Source organism: Diuraphis noxia, unplaced genomic scaffold (assembly GCF_037042655.1).
Source record: "Diuraphis noxia isolate RWA-SAM2 unplaced genomic scaffold, SU_Dnox_SAM2 contig0003, whole genome shotgun sequence".
NCBI classification, from domain to species: Eukaryota; Metazoa; Arthropoda; class Insecta; order Hemiptera; family Aphididae; genus Diuraphis; species Diuraphis noxia.
Genome location: NW_028301713.1, coordinates 49,090,369 through 49,103,233, shown reverse-complemented (window position 1 = coordinate 49,103,233; position 12,865 = coordinate 49,090,369).

Here is a 12,865-nt window from a genome sequence, read left to right as displayed (position 1 = left end):
TGGCGTTGAGTATACGTTTAGTGGTAGGATTGCGGTTACGTTGCCATTCACGGCGTAGTCTGTTTTTCTCTGTTATTTCGTTTTTAATGTAGTCTGGTAGTATGAATGAGGAGTTTTTAGTTTTTGGTGTAAATACGCTCGCTTCGATTGCGTGTTTAATGTTTTTTGTCAGATTTTCGATTGCCAAATCGATTGACTGACTATCGTTAGTCGGTTGTGTGAGCGGGATTGGCAAGTCAGTAAGGATAGTTTTGTATTTGGTCCAGTTAATGAAGCGGTTAGATGTTGGGGGGGGGATGAGGATATAGGAGTACATAGGGTCACAAGAAGGATAGGGTTATGGTCTGAGGAAAGTTCGTTAAGATTGGAGATTTGGGTTGCGTAAGGTAGTCGAACAATAGCGATGTCAAGTGTGTCAGGTCTGTATCTGGCGTTGGTTGGAAAGTGCGTTGGGGATGAGGGTGCTGTGATGGAGTAATCAGAATGTTGCACATGGTCAAAGAGGACACAGCCGGCCGCGTTTGTCGAGTGGCTGTGCCACATGGGGTGTTTGGAGTTGAAGTCACCTGCCGAGATTTGCCATTGCGCGCTCTTTGTCAGTAGATCTAGGTCGTTGGTTGTGAGTGAGGCGCCGGGTGGTTTGTATACCGCTGAGACAAGTACCTCGTGATCGTTTAGTTTGATGAGGACGGAAGAAGTTTTAGAAGTGTTTAGTGTCACGGGCTGGTGTACAATGCGTACACATCATCACACATCATCACAATCATGATATGATTACCTGAGGCTTCAGGCGCTGGTGCTCCGACGATCGTGTGCGCTGGCGTTGGCTTTTAGCTGTTAAAACGGCTAAATACTGATTTCCGAACTGTGGAGTGGGCGCTGGTGCCCATTCGGAAAGTCGTAAAAACGACTGTTTTGATTGGCGCTGTTGCCGGTCGATGGTTGGCTTGGACAACCCGGGCGCTGTTGCCCTGTTGAGGGGTCGTAAGGATGACTGTTTGATTGGCGCTAGGACGAACCTGGGCGCTGGTGCCCTGTTGTGGAGTCGTGAGAACGACTATTTTCGTTGGCGCTGTTGCCTGTTGATGGTTGCGACGGGAGCTGCGAAGACTGTAGAAACTGCAGTGTAGTGTAGCTGCCACGGACGTGTGATGTGATGTATATGTATGATGTTGTATATGATGAATGATGTTGCGATATGAATGTATGATGCTGTGTTGATTATGTTGAATCGTCCGGTATATAAGTCGTCTGCCATACCGACTAGTAAACTATCTGCTGCCGCCGTGTTTAGTTGTGTTTACCCGTGGTACGATACATCATGTAGTTAACTCTGTTTTGGAGTTATTGACGTGGTGAGGGTATCGTTGGATTCGTCTTACTCTCCCCTATCAGCAACCCTTATTGTTTTTGGTATGTTGTTATTTGGGGCTTTATTATTGTTCCCTAATGTTAGTCTGTGGGGTTTGTGCTGTGATACTGTGCGCTGATTGGTGGTCCTGAAAAGGACTGTTTTATATGGTGACGGCTACTCCGTTACAGAATTTAACACACAGTTTGAGACGTATAAGAGGTAGGAATGGTAGAATGTTTAATCGGCTACAAAGTGCACGGGTACAGCTAGTTTGCTTATAAATAAATATCTTTTCTTAAGGTTATTATATTATACTAGCTGACTCGGCAAACGTTGTTTTTCTATATAAATTAATAGTTAGATTTCTAATGGACTAATGAAAATATATAAAACCCACAATAGACTATATTTTACATCAGTAAAGCATGATATTTCTTCTTAGGCTACATTATCCGTTCTTTGGTAAAGAGCATATATATATATATATACCGGGTGATTCTTTTATCATTGAACACTCATTATTTCAAAAATGATTAATGTGTTTGAAAATATTATTTTACATAGTTTCAAGTTATTAAAAAACCAACGTTTTTATTAAGAAATTATATTTATAAATATTTTTTATCCTTATAATTTTTTAAGTTTTTTACTTTTTTGAATGATAACATAGAGTTTTAATTTCATATTCCAAAGCTGAATATTTTTCTAAGTATTTTGATTCATAAAAATCGAATTTAGGACGAGTAGTTTATGAGTTATAAGTATTTAAAGTTTAGACAAGCGGAGTGGAGTGGTACGGGGTTACCCCGCCAAATGTTTGTCCACTACTCCGCTTGTCTAAACTTTAAATACTTATAAATCATAAACTACTCGTCCTAAATTCGATTTTTATGAATCAAAATACTTAGAAAAATATTCTGCTTTGGAATATGAAATTAAAACTCTATGTTGTCATTCAAAAAAGTAAAAAAACTTAAAAAATTATGAGGATAAAAAATATTTAAAAATATAATTTTTTAATAAAAGCGTTGGTTTTTTAACAACTTGAAACTATGTAAAAAAATATTTTGAAAAAAGTAAATACTTTTTTAAATAATGAGTGTTCAATGATAAAAGAATCACCCTGTATATATATATATATATATATGATATATATATATACATTTTTTGCAGAGCTTACTCGAGAATATGCTACATATAAAATTGGCCATGGGTGAAGCAAGGATCTGTATTATCGATGCCAGTAATTTTTAATGTTGTCATTGCGCCTTGTTAATAGGACGTTTCACCCGCATGTGTTGTCTCCATCTTACAAGTGCGTAACATTGCAAAAACTGTTTCGCGCGGGGAAAGAACCGAGAAAGATACAGTTATAACTAAGAAACAAAATTTTCACCCCATAAAAAGGAGAATTTTGTCTGTGCAATATCGTTTTTATTTTTTCGATATTACTTATAAAAAAAAGTTCTTATTGTTTTATAATACATTAATCTTGTGTTTTTTAAGCATGAATAACTTTTTTTGTAGTTCTGATATCGAAAAAATAAAAACGATATTGTACAGACGAAATTCTCTTCTTTATGTGGTGAAAATTTTGTTTCTTAGTTATAACTGTATCTTTCTCGGTTTTTTCCCGCGCGAAACAGTTTTTGCAATGTTACGCACTTGTAAGACGGAGACAACACATGCGGGTGAAACGTCCTCTTAATGGTAATCGCGAAACAGAGCTTTATGGGGAATTGAAGGCATTTGAATTCGAATGGATAGTCGCTGGTAATCATTTGAATTTTTGGAACATAAACAATAACACCTTTTGCACAGCCAGTCAGAATTTTCCCCTCAATAACATTTTTTTTTAAAGATTTTACTTGTTGCCTTGTGTCATTGCATAGTTATGGTGCATTTAAATTTTGTATTATTGGAGCACCAACTTTCAAAGTGAGTTTGTGTGGAGGCAGTCCAGGTGGATTCAATGAATTCAAAAATTCAGTTGGAAAATTCGTTGCTTGATCATGATCAACAGAATCGACCAAGAGGTAAATTTCTTGTTGAACTTTAAACATATCGAGGATTTTTCGTTGATTTTAAAAATTGCGTCATTTTCGGTGGCTAGAATAACACGCTTTTCCAGTCATTGGCTTGTTTTCTCTGAAATTTTCTATATTTCCTGTTAAACTTTTGAAATTAATTAATTTTGCTCTGAAACGTAGGTGGCTAAAGAAGGATTAATTGCTATTTTGGCACTTTTCTTCTATTGCATCCCATTTTCAATATTCAGCAGAGTCTCTGAAAATATGGCTACGTTTCAAGCTAATTAAGACATTTAATATTATGTACTTGATACTTGGTTGCAAAACAACCGTATTAAAAATAAGAATGAGGGAATAAAATGTTCACCTATAAAATAATAATAATACTTTTTGATTATAATTTTAGATTTTTCGTTAATCAATGCATTTGTTTTAATTTAGCTGTATCTTTTAGAGTAAATACAATTTGTAACAATAGAATCGAATTACTTAGAAATTTAAAAGTTCAAGCCATAAAAATCGAAGCAAGCTTCTGAGAATCGTTTTTGTCCGATGAATTTTGTCAGTCAGTAATGGTTATTTTGAACACATACACTTTAATTGATAAATTATGGCAACTCGACAATTATCCAAAATATATATTTATTATAAAATACCTTAAATAATAATTGTTAATTACATTTTTCATCAAACAAGAATGATTTTGAATGCTAGGAGTATAGATTAAATACATTATTAAATAGTGAAATTCCTAATGGCTAAGATAGGATTATTCTCATAATAAATAAATACCTAAATATAATTACTTATAAAAAAAATTATAATGTAAGAATATTTGAGTAAGTTTATGATTCAACCATTGAAAAAAATCAATTACAGTGGAGTCGTTTATATTTTAAAAATATACTGAATATAAGTATAAGTATTGGCATTTGAATTTGTTAGTTTAGGATGATATTGTACTTGAAATGTATGAAAATATGTTTATTATTTAAATAACAATACATTTTTGATATTAGTTAACAATTATATACCTATAATAATATATTATATTTTATATTTTCTTACTAAATTTAAAGTGAAAAATGACGATCATATTTTGTATCTATTTTTATATTTAATATAAATTAACAATTGCATTTTAAAATAATTTAAGAAAAATAAGAATAAAAATTGTTTTTGTGTAGTAGATAAATAAATAAATAAATATTGCTATCTGTTACAGTAATAATTTTTATAAAAATGTGTTTGAAGAAAGTTGTTGATGGTGACAAGCGTGGTGGGGCACTCCATAATATTATATACGGTTTCGTACAAGCGAAGCTCATAAATAAATATACAAACGAAGAATTTAATATATTTGACATTTTGGAAATAATTTAAGCCAAAATATAATAATAATGTCGTATAGGATATGATACATTATAGAATTATTAAAGTCACCAAAGAATAACCATCACTCCCAAGTGGCCGCATTAAGGTCGAATACGGTCAAATTTTTTTTTCATAACTCGTCAACCGCATTACCGTTAACAATTTCATCTGGCTTTTATTTCTTTTATAAATTTTTTACAGGATACCTACGTTGTGAATATTTTAGTTCATTTGTGCTTTATACATTTTCGACATCTTTTGTTTTCATAGTCACGTATTCCTATTATGTATCCAAAATGTCATGTTACGGTTGTATAAATGTATTTAAATAATAAATTTCATGAATTTTATTTATATTATTTAAATTCAAAATAGTGAGTTTTTGCTGTTTTGAGAATCGTTTGAAATATTATTATTATTGGTACCTAAATAACTCCAATGTCTTGAATTATCGAAAAATCTCTAAATTGTAATATCTTGAATAATAAATAATTGTGATTCCGTAAATTATAGGTACTTTAAAAATAATAATACTGATTCTTCGATATTTAAATGGAAATTAAAAAAATGTTGCTAATATTGTTATTGCTATTATGGTCGTCCCATGAATTAAACATTAACAGTGCTTGAATTTTAATGAATGACTCAGGTGTAGAGTATTATCGTAACATTCGTAGTAACTACATATCTAAGGGTAGGTAATCTATACCATAAAAAGTTTAATCACCTATAAGCTATAACAAAGGGGCAATAAGTATTTTTATCAACTTAAAAATGTTATTAATACTTTTATTTATTAATAAAATAGTAAATATTTTTATTTTATGTTTTTAAAATATGATATTTTAACATTTTACTTTGAATTCAAACATATTAGATCATAATTATCATCGAAATAAAATTAAGAAGTATAATAGGGCTATAAGTTATAATTATAAATAGGTAACGATCTTAGCTAAGTTTAAACCAGTTGCTATTATTTTTTCTAGTAAGATATAATTTGTAGGTACCTGCAACTAATATGACAAAATTATGTTTATTTCAAATCAACCAAAATATAATATATTATTATACTATCGTTTCATTCATACACTGACAAATACTTTTCAAGTGTACAATGTACCTACAATAGTTAACAACGAATTAAGCTAATTTTAAATTTTATAGTTATTTAACATTGTCTTAAAAAATGAGCTATACATGAGATAACATGTCATGACAGAAACTTACTGTAATTCAGAGCTTAAATTAATTTCGGGATTATAAAACTTCATGATTGGAACTCACATGTTCAATAGTATTGACATATAATTTTCAATGATTTATGTACCTGACAACTATCATTTTATATGTTGAGTAACTATACAAAATAACTATCATTCAGATGGCCATCTTTCTTCCAATTAGAAAACTGAAAATCAAGTAGCTTATATAAATGCTGTAATAATGTAATAATTTATAAAGAAACTTGATCGTATAGCTATTTTCCTCCCGAAACGAAATAATTACATAATACTGTATTTTTCTAAAGTAATTTGTCCTCCACATAATGTAGAGTATTTCAAATGTACTCAAATTATAATAAATACAGTTTAGTTAAAAGTTAAAAATCACGTCTACTTATATTCAAATAAAAAAATTTCTTAAAAAAAAAAATTCGAATGAATAAGTACCAATTGATTGAATATTATTTAAATGACTGTTACATACCTATTAATTATTTCTTGTATATTGTATTACAATTATTAAAATATTAAAATTTCCATTAATCAACCGAAATGTGTATTACCTATACGCAAACGAAAAAATGATATAATTTTATTCATCATTGTTTGTACCTAACAATTATTAATAATAGGTACAATATTTCATAGGTATTTGTAAAATAATGAATAATTTTTAATTTTATTATTTGATTTGAGCTAGGAACCTAATTATCATAAATTGTTTTTGGGCTGAGTCAATGAGAAAAATAATGAACTCCTAGAGTTACCCGTCAGATTAGCTAGTTATTTACGATTTGTAAACAAAGTACGCTTAATTGACTATTCATATACCTACTGATGTATTAATTAAAATATATCAAAAAAGATGATGATAGTTATTGCTTTGATAATATTTTTTAATTAAAATTTACTTTTTTTTTTAGATGTTAAGGTACTCATTATTAGCATTATTTTGTACAATGAATCAAACACATTATTCAGACTATAATCTTGGTTAAAATATAATATAAATTTTACTTACTCTGGGAAAAGTTGCGTTTTGTTTACAAATATTATTTAATATTAGTGTTATTATTAAATAATACATATTAATATAAATGAAGGTAAATTTTATGAATATACAAATATTATTCACAATGTTAATAAGCTAATTAGTACGTATAATTAACTTGATATTATACATATTAAATATAGGTAAGAACATAGGTACTCAACAAACCGATCAATTGGAGGCCATAGCATTGATATTTAAATTATATTAAACGTAATAAAATTATCAAATTATGTATGATATTTATATTTTCAAAACTATGGTGTATGGATAATTTTTAGTATTTAAAGAAATTATATATTGCTTGTATCAATAAATACAATTAAAAAAAAGGCGGGTAAGTCGTGGATGTCGCTCTGCTGTACAGTAGGTTACAAGTGGGTTACTGTAATGGATGGAATTAAATTTGAATCCAATGATATTGTATCATTGTATACGAAAAACGATTCTGAGCGAAGACGGTTTATCTGTCTAGGATATATTATAGATAATGAAACATCAAATCTTAGATTTAAAATAAAATTTTTTATGAATTTCTAGCATAAAATAATTTGAACATTACCGTATTTTTACGTATTTAGTCAAAATTCAAACTTTGAATGCTTGTAAAAAAAAAATTGTGACTACGCACTTCTTTTATTTTTCAATTGATATTGTAAAAATATGATAGGAGCCATGCATTAAATTTTCAAATCTTAGATATAAAAGGAAAATTTTTTATGAATTTCTAGCATAAAATAATTTATGAATTTTCGTGATTTTTACGTATGTTTGTCAAAATTCAAACTTTGAATCCTTGTAAAAAAAAAATTGTGACTATGAATTTCTTTTATTTTTCAACTGCTATTGTAAAAATATGTTAAGAGGCTTGTATTAAATTTTCAAGCTTTTCTGCCTAACAAATACATTTTTATTAATATTAATTTTAAAAAAACTAATAATGATTGAAAATTTCAAATGCCTATGAATAGTTCAACTTAAGTCGAAATTTTTGAAAATTGCATGGTGGATAGAATATACTTATATAAACATTCGGTGAAATTTTCATGTATCTATGGTCATTCGTTTTAAAGTTACTTCAAAAACCAAAATCGATTTTGTCGAAAAATGAGTGTGCGTAAAATTTCCCGTTTTTCCCTTAATTTTTAGTTTGTTTTTCTCGATTATTTAGAAAAGTATTAAGAATTTTTCACTTTTGATCCCCCAAAGTACCAACTAGATTCACATTTAGTAATTTTCTTATTTTGGCATAACTCTAAAAGTCTAAAACAAATGACCGCAGATACTTGAAATTTTCACTGAATGTTTATATAGGCATTATCTATAAGTTTATAACATTTTCAAAATATTTAGTTTTGTTTTGAGCTGTTTACTGACATTTTAATTCTTCAACTTTTTTAGTTTTTTTTTCTATAAATATCGATAAAAATGTATTTTGTTCGGTAGAAAAGCTTGAAAATTGAATACAAGGCTTTTAACCAGTTTTAACAATAGCAGTTGAAAAATAAAATAAATTCATAGTCACAATTTTTTTTTTACAAGGATTCAAAGTTTGAATTTTGACAAACATACGTAAAAATCACGAAAATTCATAAATTATTTTATGCTAGAAATTCATAAAAAATTTTCCTTTTATATCTAAGATTTGAAAATTTTTCATAATCTATAATATATCCTAGACCGATAAACCGTCTTCGCTCAGAATCGTTTTTCGTATACAATGATATAATATCATTGGATTCAAATTTAATTCCATCCATTACAGTAACCCACTTGTAACCTACTGTACAGCAGAGCGACATCCACGACTTACCCGCCTTTTTTTCTAGTACATTTTAAGTAAAAATGTATGTTATGTATTATTTTATCAGAAAACTATTGGTACCTAAATTGTTGCGATCCACTATTGGGTTGATAATTTCCACGAAACATATTTTACATTTTTTAACATTGTCCCATTATTCACCAGGATAGTTAAGAAACAGTTGTTGATAAAAATTGTGCATATAAAATAGGACAATTTTGTCAGGTCGTGCCATAAATATTAAAATAATATGTTGAATCATTTTTGTAGTATGTTATTATTACAGGTTTTTTACTATTGGTATTATTTAGGAGCTGTTAGATACTATCCAAATAATATAAATATTTAGGTTTAAATATACAATGTGTTTAAACACACTTAATTTTATTCTAAGTAACATTAATAATATGCACTTTATAGTTTCCAGTTAGCAAGGCTGAGAAAGTTAATGATTTTATTTAACTCAGTTAAGTTAAGTTAAATATTTTTTGTTCAATTAAATTAAAAGTTAAGTTAATATATTTTTTAATATATCAATTAAGTTTAAAGTTAAGTAAACAATTTTTTTTTAACTTAACTTTAATTAATAAGTTAAGTTAAAAAAAAAAATTCATTAAAAAGGTTTTAAAATAAGTGAAAATCACAAATGTATAATAAACCACTATTTATAGGTAGATAAGTATTTTTGTAATAAAATGGTCACGATTCATGATAATCGACAATCATAAAAATTATAAAATCAGATATTAATAAATATTAAGTAATAATAATAATAATAATATTAATAATAATAATAATAATAATATTAATAATAATAATAATAATAATAATAATAATAATAATAATAATAATAATAATAATAATAATAATGATAATAATAATAATAATAATAATAATAATAATAATAATAATAATAATAATAATAATATTAATTACCCTAACAAGCCTGGTATTATTAAACGTGACTTCGTGAGCTCGTAGCTATTGATATACCTTATATAATAATATGGTCATACGGGTGACTAAATGCCACATAGTTACAATGTTATCTCTACAGGGTGATTCTTTTATCAAACAACACTTATATGGTGTTTGTGTGTAAATACCACCTAACATACACCGATACACCTATAATACACAAACACCACCCAAAACCACCCAACTTTGGGAGGCTATATCTTGTAAACGGATTAATAAAAAATGAAAATTTAAACGTGAAAATTCATTGAAAAAATAGCTTTTTTAGTTTATGAAATTTTAAGTATAGGTTGTAATTTGAAAATCAAAAGTTGATAATGGTTTACCTGATAAATATAAGAGTGAAAATATTTAAAAAATATATAGTTCTAGAACAAGAATGATCTAAAATTTTGAAGAAAAAAAAATTTGAAAAAATTCAATAGTTTTTGAAATAATGAGTGTTGTTTGATAAAAGAACCACCCTGTATATTATTATAAATTATTATTTATTATTTTATAAGTACATACTTAATTAATATTACATAATATTATTAGTTGTTATTTATAAAAATAATTACGAAAATATCTTCTTTTTTTTCCAACAATATTTTCTAATATTCTACGAATTTTAAATCGACGAACCTTTATAGACTAAAATATATTCTAGATAAAACGAAAATTCAAAATTAACTTAATTGGTAATATTAAAAAAGTAGAAGTTGATTTTAAGTTAACGTAGATAAAAATAAGTGAAGTTAAAGCTAAGTTAATTAAAACAGTGAACTAGTAAGTTAAATTAATAAGTTAAAATTAATATAATAAAACTAAATGTTATAAATTAAAATTAAATAATAAATTCTTACATTGTTCTATTATATTATACGAATTAATTGATCTATAAAAATGATTAAAACTTATAAGTATATATTTTTGGAAGATATAGCAGAGCTCTTTTGAAATAAAAAATAAAGATTAAAATAAGATAAAAATCCCGTGAAATAAGTAATATAATATCAAGTAGGTAATGTGTGTTAGTTTTTCTCATTCGTGTTTTGTGAACCATTCAACTGGACGCTTTGGATTCTTCAATTACAGTTCAACCAAAAGAACAAAATATATAAAATTTTATATTGCTGTTATAATATTATATACATTAAAAAAAAAAAAAAATGTTTTTTTTATTCACTCAGTATTAAGTGGCACGAGAGCAATATTAATATATTATTTCATTTATATAGTTAGTTTACATATCTACAGTTTATAATATTGTGCCTGGATAAATTCATCTATAAATTTATTAAAGTAATAAATTCAACATGTTCAGTGATTTTTTGAGATTCCTATCACTGAAGTACCTACTTTGTTCTCAAATATTTAAATATTTCCATTTTATTCATGAATTTATTCATCCTGTAAAATCCACCAAGTCCATCCATATTAATGTGTATTTATAATTAATATGCATTTAATTTTAGATTTTGTGCGGGACTATGAATTTACCTATTGGTTTTACTATAATGTGAGTTTTTATTTTTTGTGTGTTGTCATCACCATTAGAAACATCAAACATGCTTCGATTACGAATTTCGGTATATTTTGTGCTAAGAAGTGAATTTGATTTATGATTTGGGAGAATTAAAAATTAATAAACTTATAGCTGTTTTAATAAGTATTGTGGGGGGGGGGAGGGGGACGCATTTTTACACAAAAAAGTTTTTTTGGTGAAATTTAAAAATTATTTACTCTTCCTATTTAAATAGTTTAAATGTTCACCAAATATTAAAATGGGTGATACGAACATTTTCCAAATATAATGATATTTTCAAAATGTTTCAACTTTTTTTCTATAAATGTACCTATAAATACATGTTTTTTTTTTTTGTAAAAACAAGTTTCTTCATAAGTTATTATAAAAGCAGTTTTAAAGTATTAAAGATATATATACTAATATTACATGCATAGTATAATATATTAGTGTTATAAGCATTTCAAGTTCAAATTTTGAGAAAATTTAGAAAATATGCCAATTATTCTGTAATTAAAAATGTATAGTGGTCAATTTTTAAAGCTAGGGGTTAAAAATTTAAAATAAGGTTTCCTATAAATAGTTTATATTGTATTACCAAATAATTTAAAAATATATAAGCACAGTTTTTTTTTTAGATATTTTAAGTTCAAATTTGAACGAAATTAGATATTTATACAAAAAATATCGAATTAATGTTTAATAGTACAAAATTATTATAAACAGTAACTGCTGGAAATGAAAACAATGTCTCCGAGTTCCTCCATTAGTCATTAAAGAAAAGCTGAATTCTACTACAAACAAGTAGGTACTAAAACTTATACTAGAAAATTATATAGATAATTTGTTTTAATACAATGTATATCATTATAGGGGCTCCGCTCCTGCTTACTTCATTCACCAAATCCCTTTGATTTTTTTTATTCTTATACAAAAATCTGAATGAAAAATTGTTTGTATTTTATCCAATTTTCATCTTTATGATTTTATCGTTGCAATACTTTTCATGTTTTGGTTTATTCTTTTATATGTTAGGTATTTACTTTATTTTTAAAATTGTTCTTTTTTTTAATGCGAGTTCTTTAACTGATATCTGAAGTATTTTTCTATCTATTTTAAAATTTACAAAACACCTTTAATAATAGTTGCCTAGATAATTATTTTTCAAAACGGTTTTGTATAATAAAAAGCGATTCATAACTAATGCTTCTGTAATTTCTATAATTTTAATATTGCTATTGATTTACTATATATAGTAAATAAACAAAAATGTTAATATGACCCAGATGCGGAAGTTTATCTTATCTTAATAATAATTTTATTTATTTAGAATAAAAGTTATATTCCAAGCGCTTAAATGCTGTTGGGAATAAATATCCATCAATCATTATTTTTTTTAAGTCTTCCACATAATATACACATATTATATATTTCGTGGAATTTGAAGCAAATTTAAAACCTTATAATATTATATTATATACTTTATGATTATAGCTTTTGAATACATTGTTAATGAATGATATTTTTATTATGAAATTTAA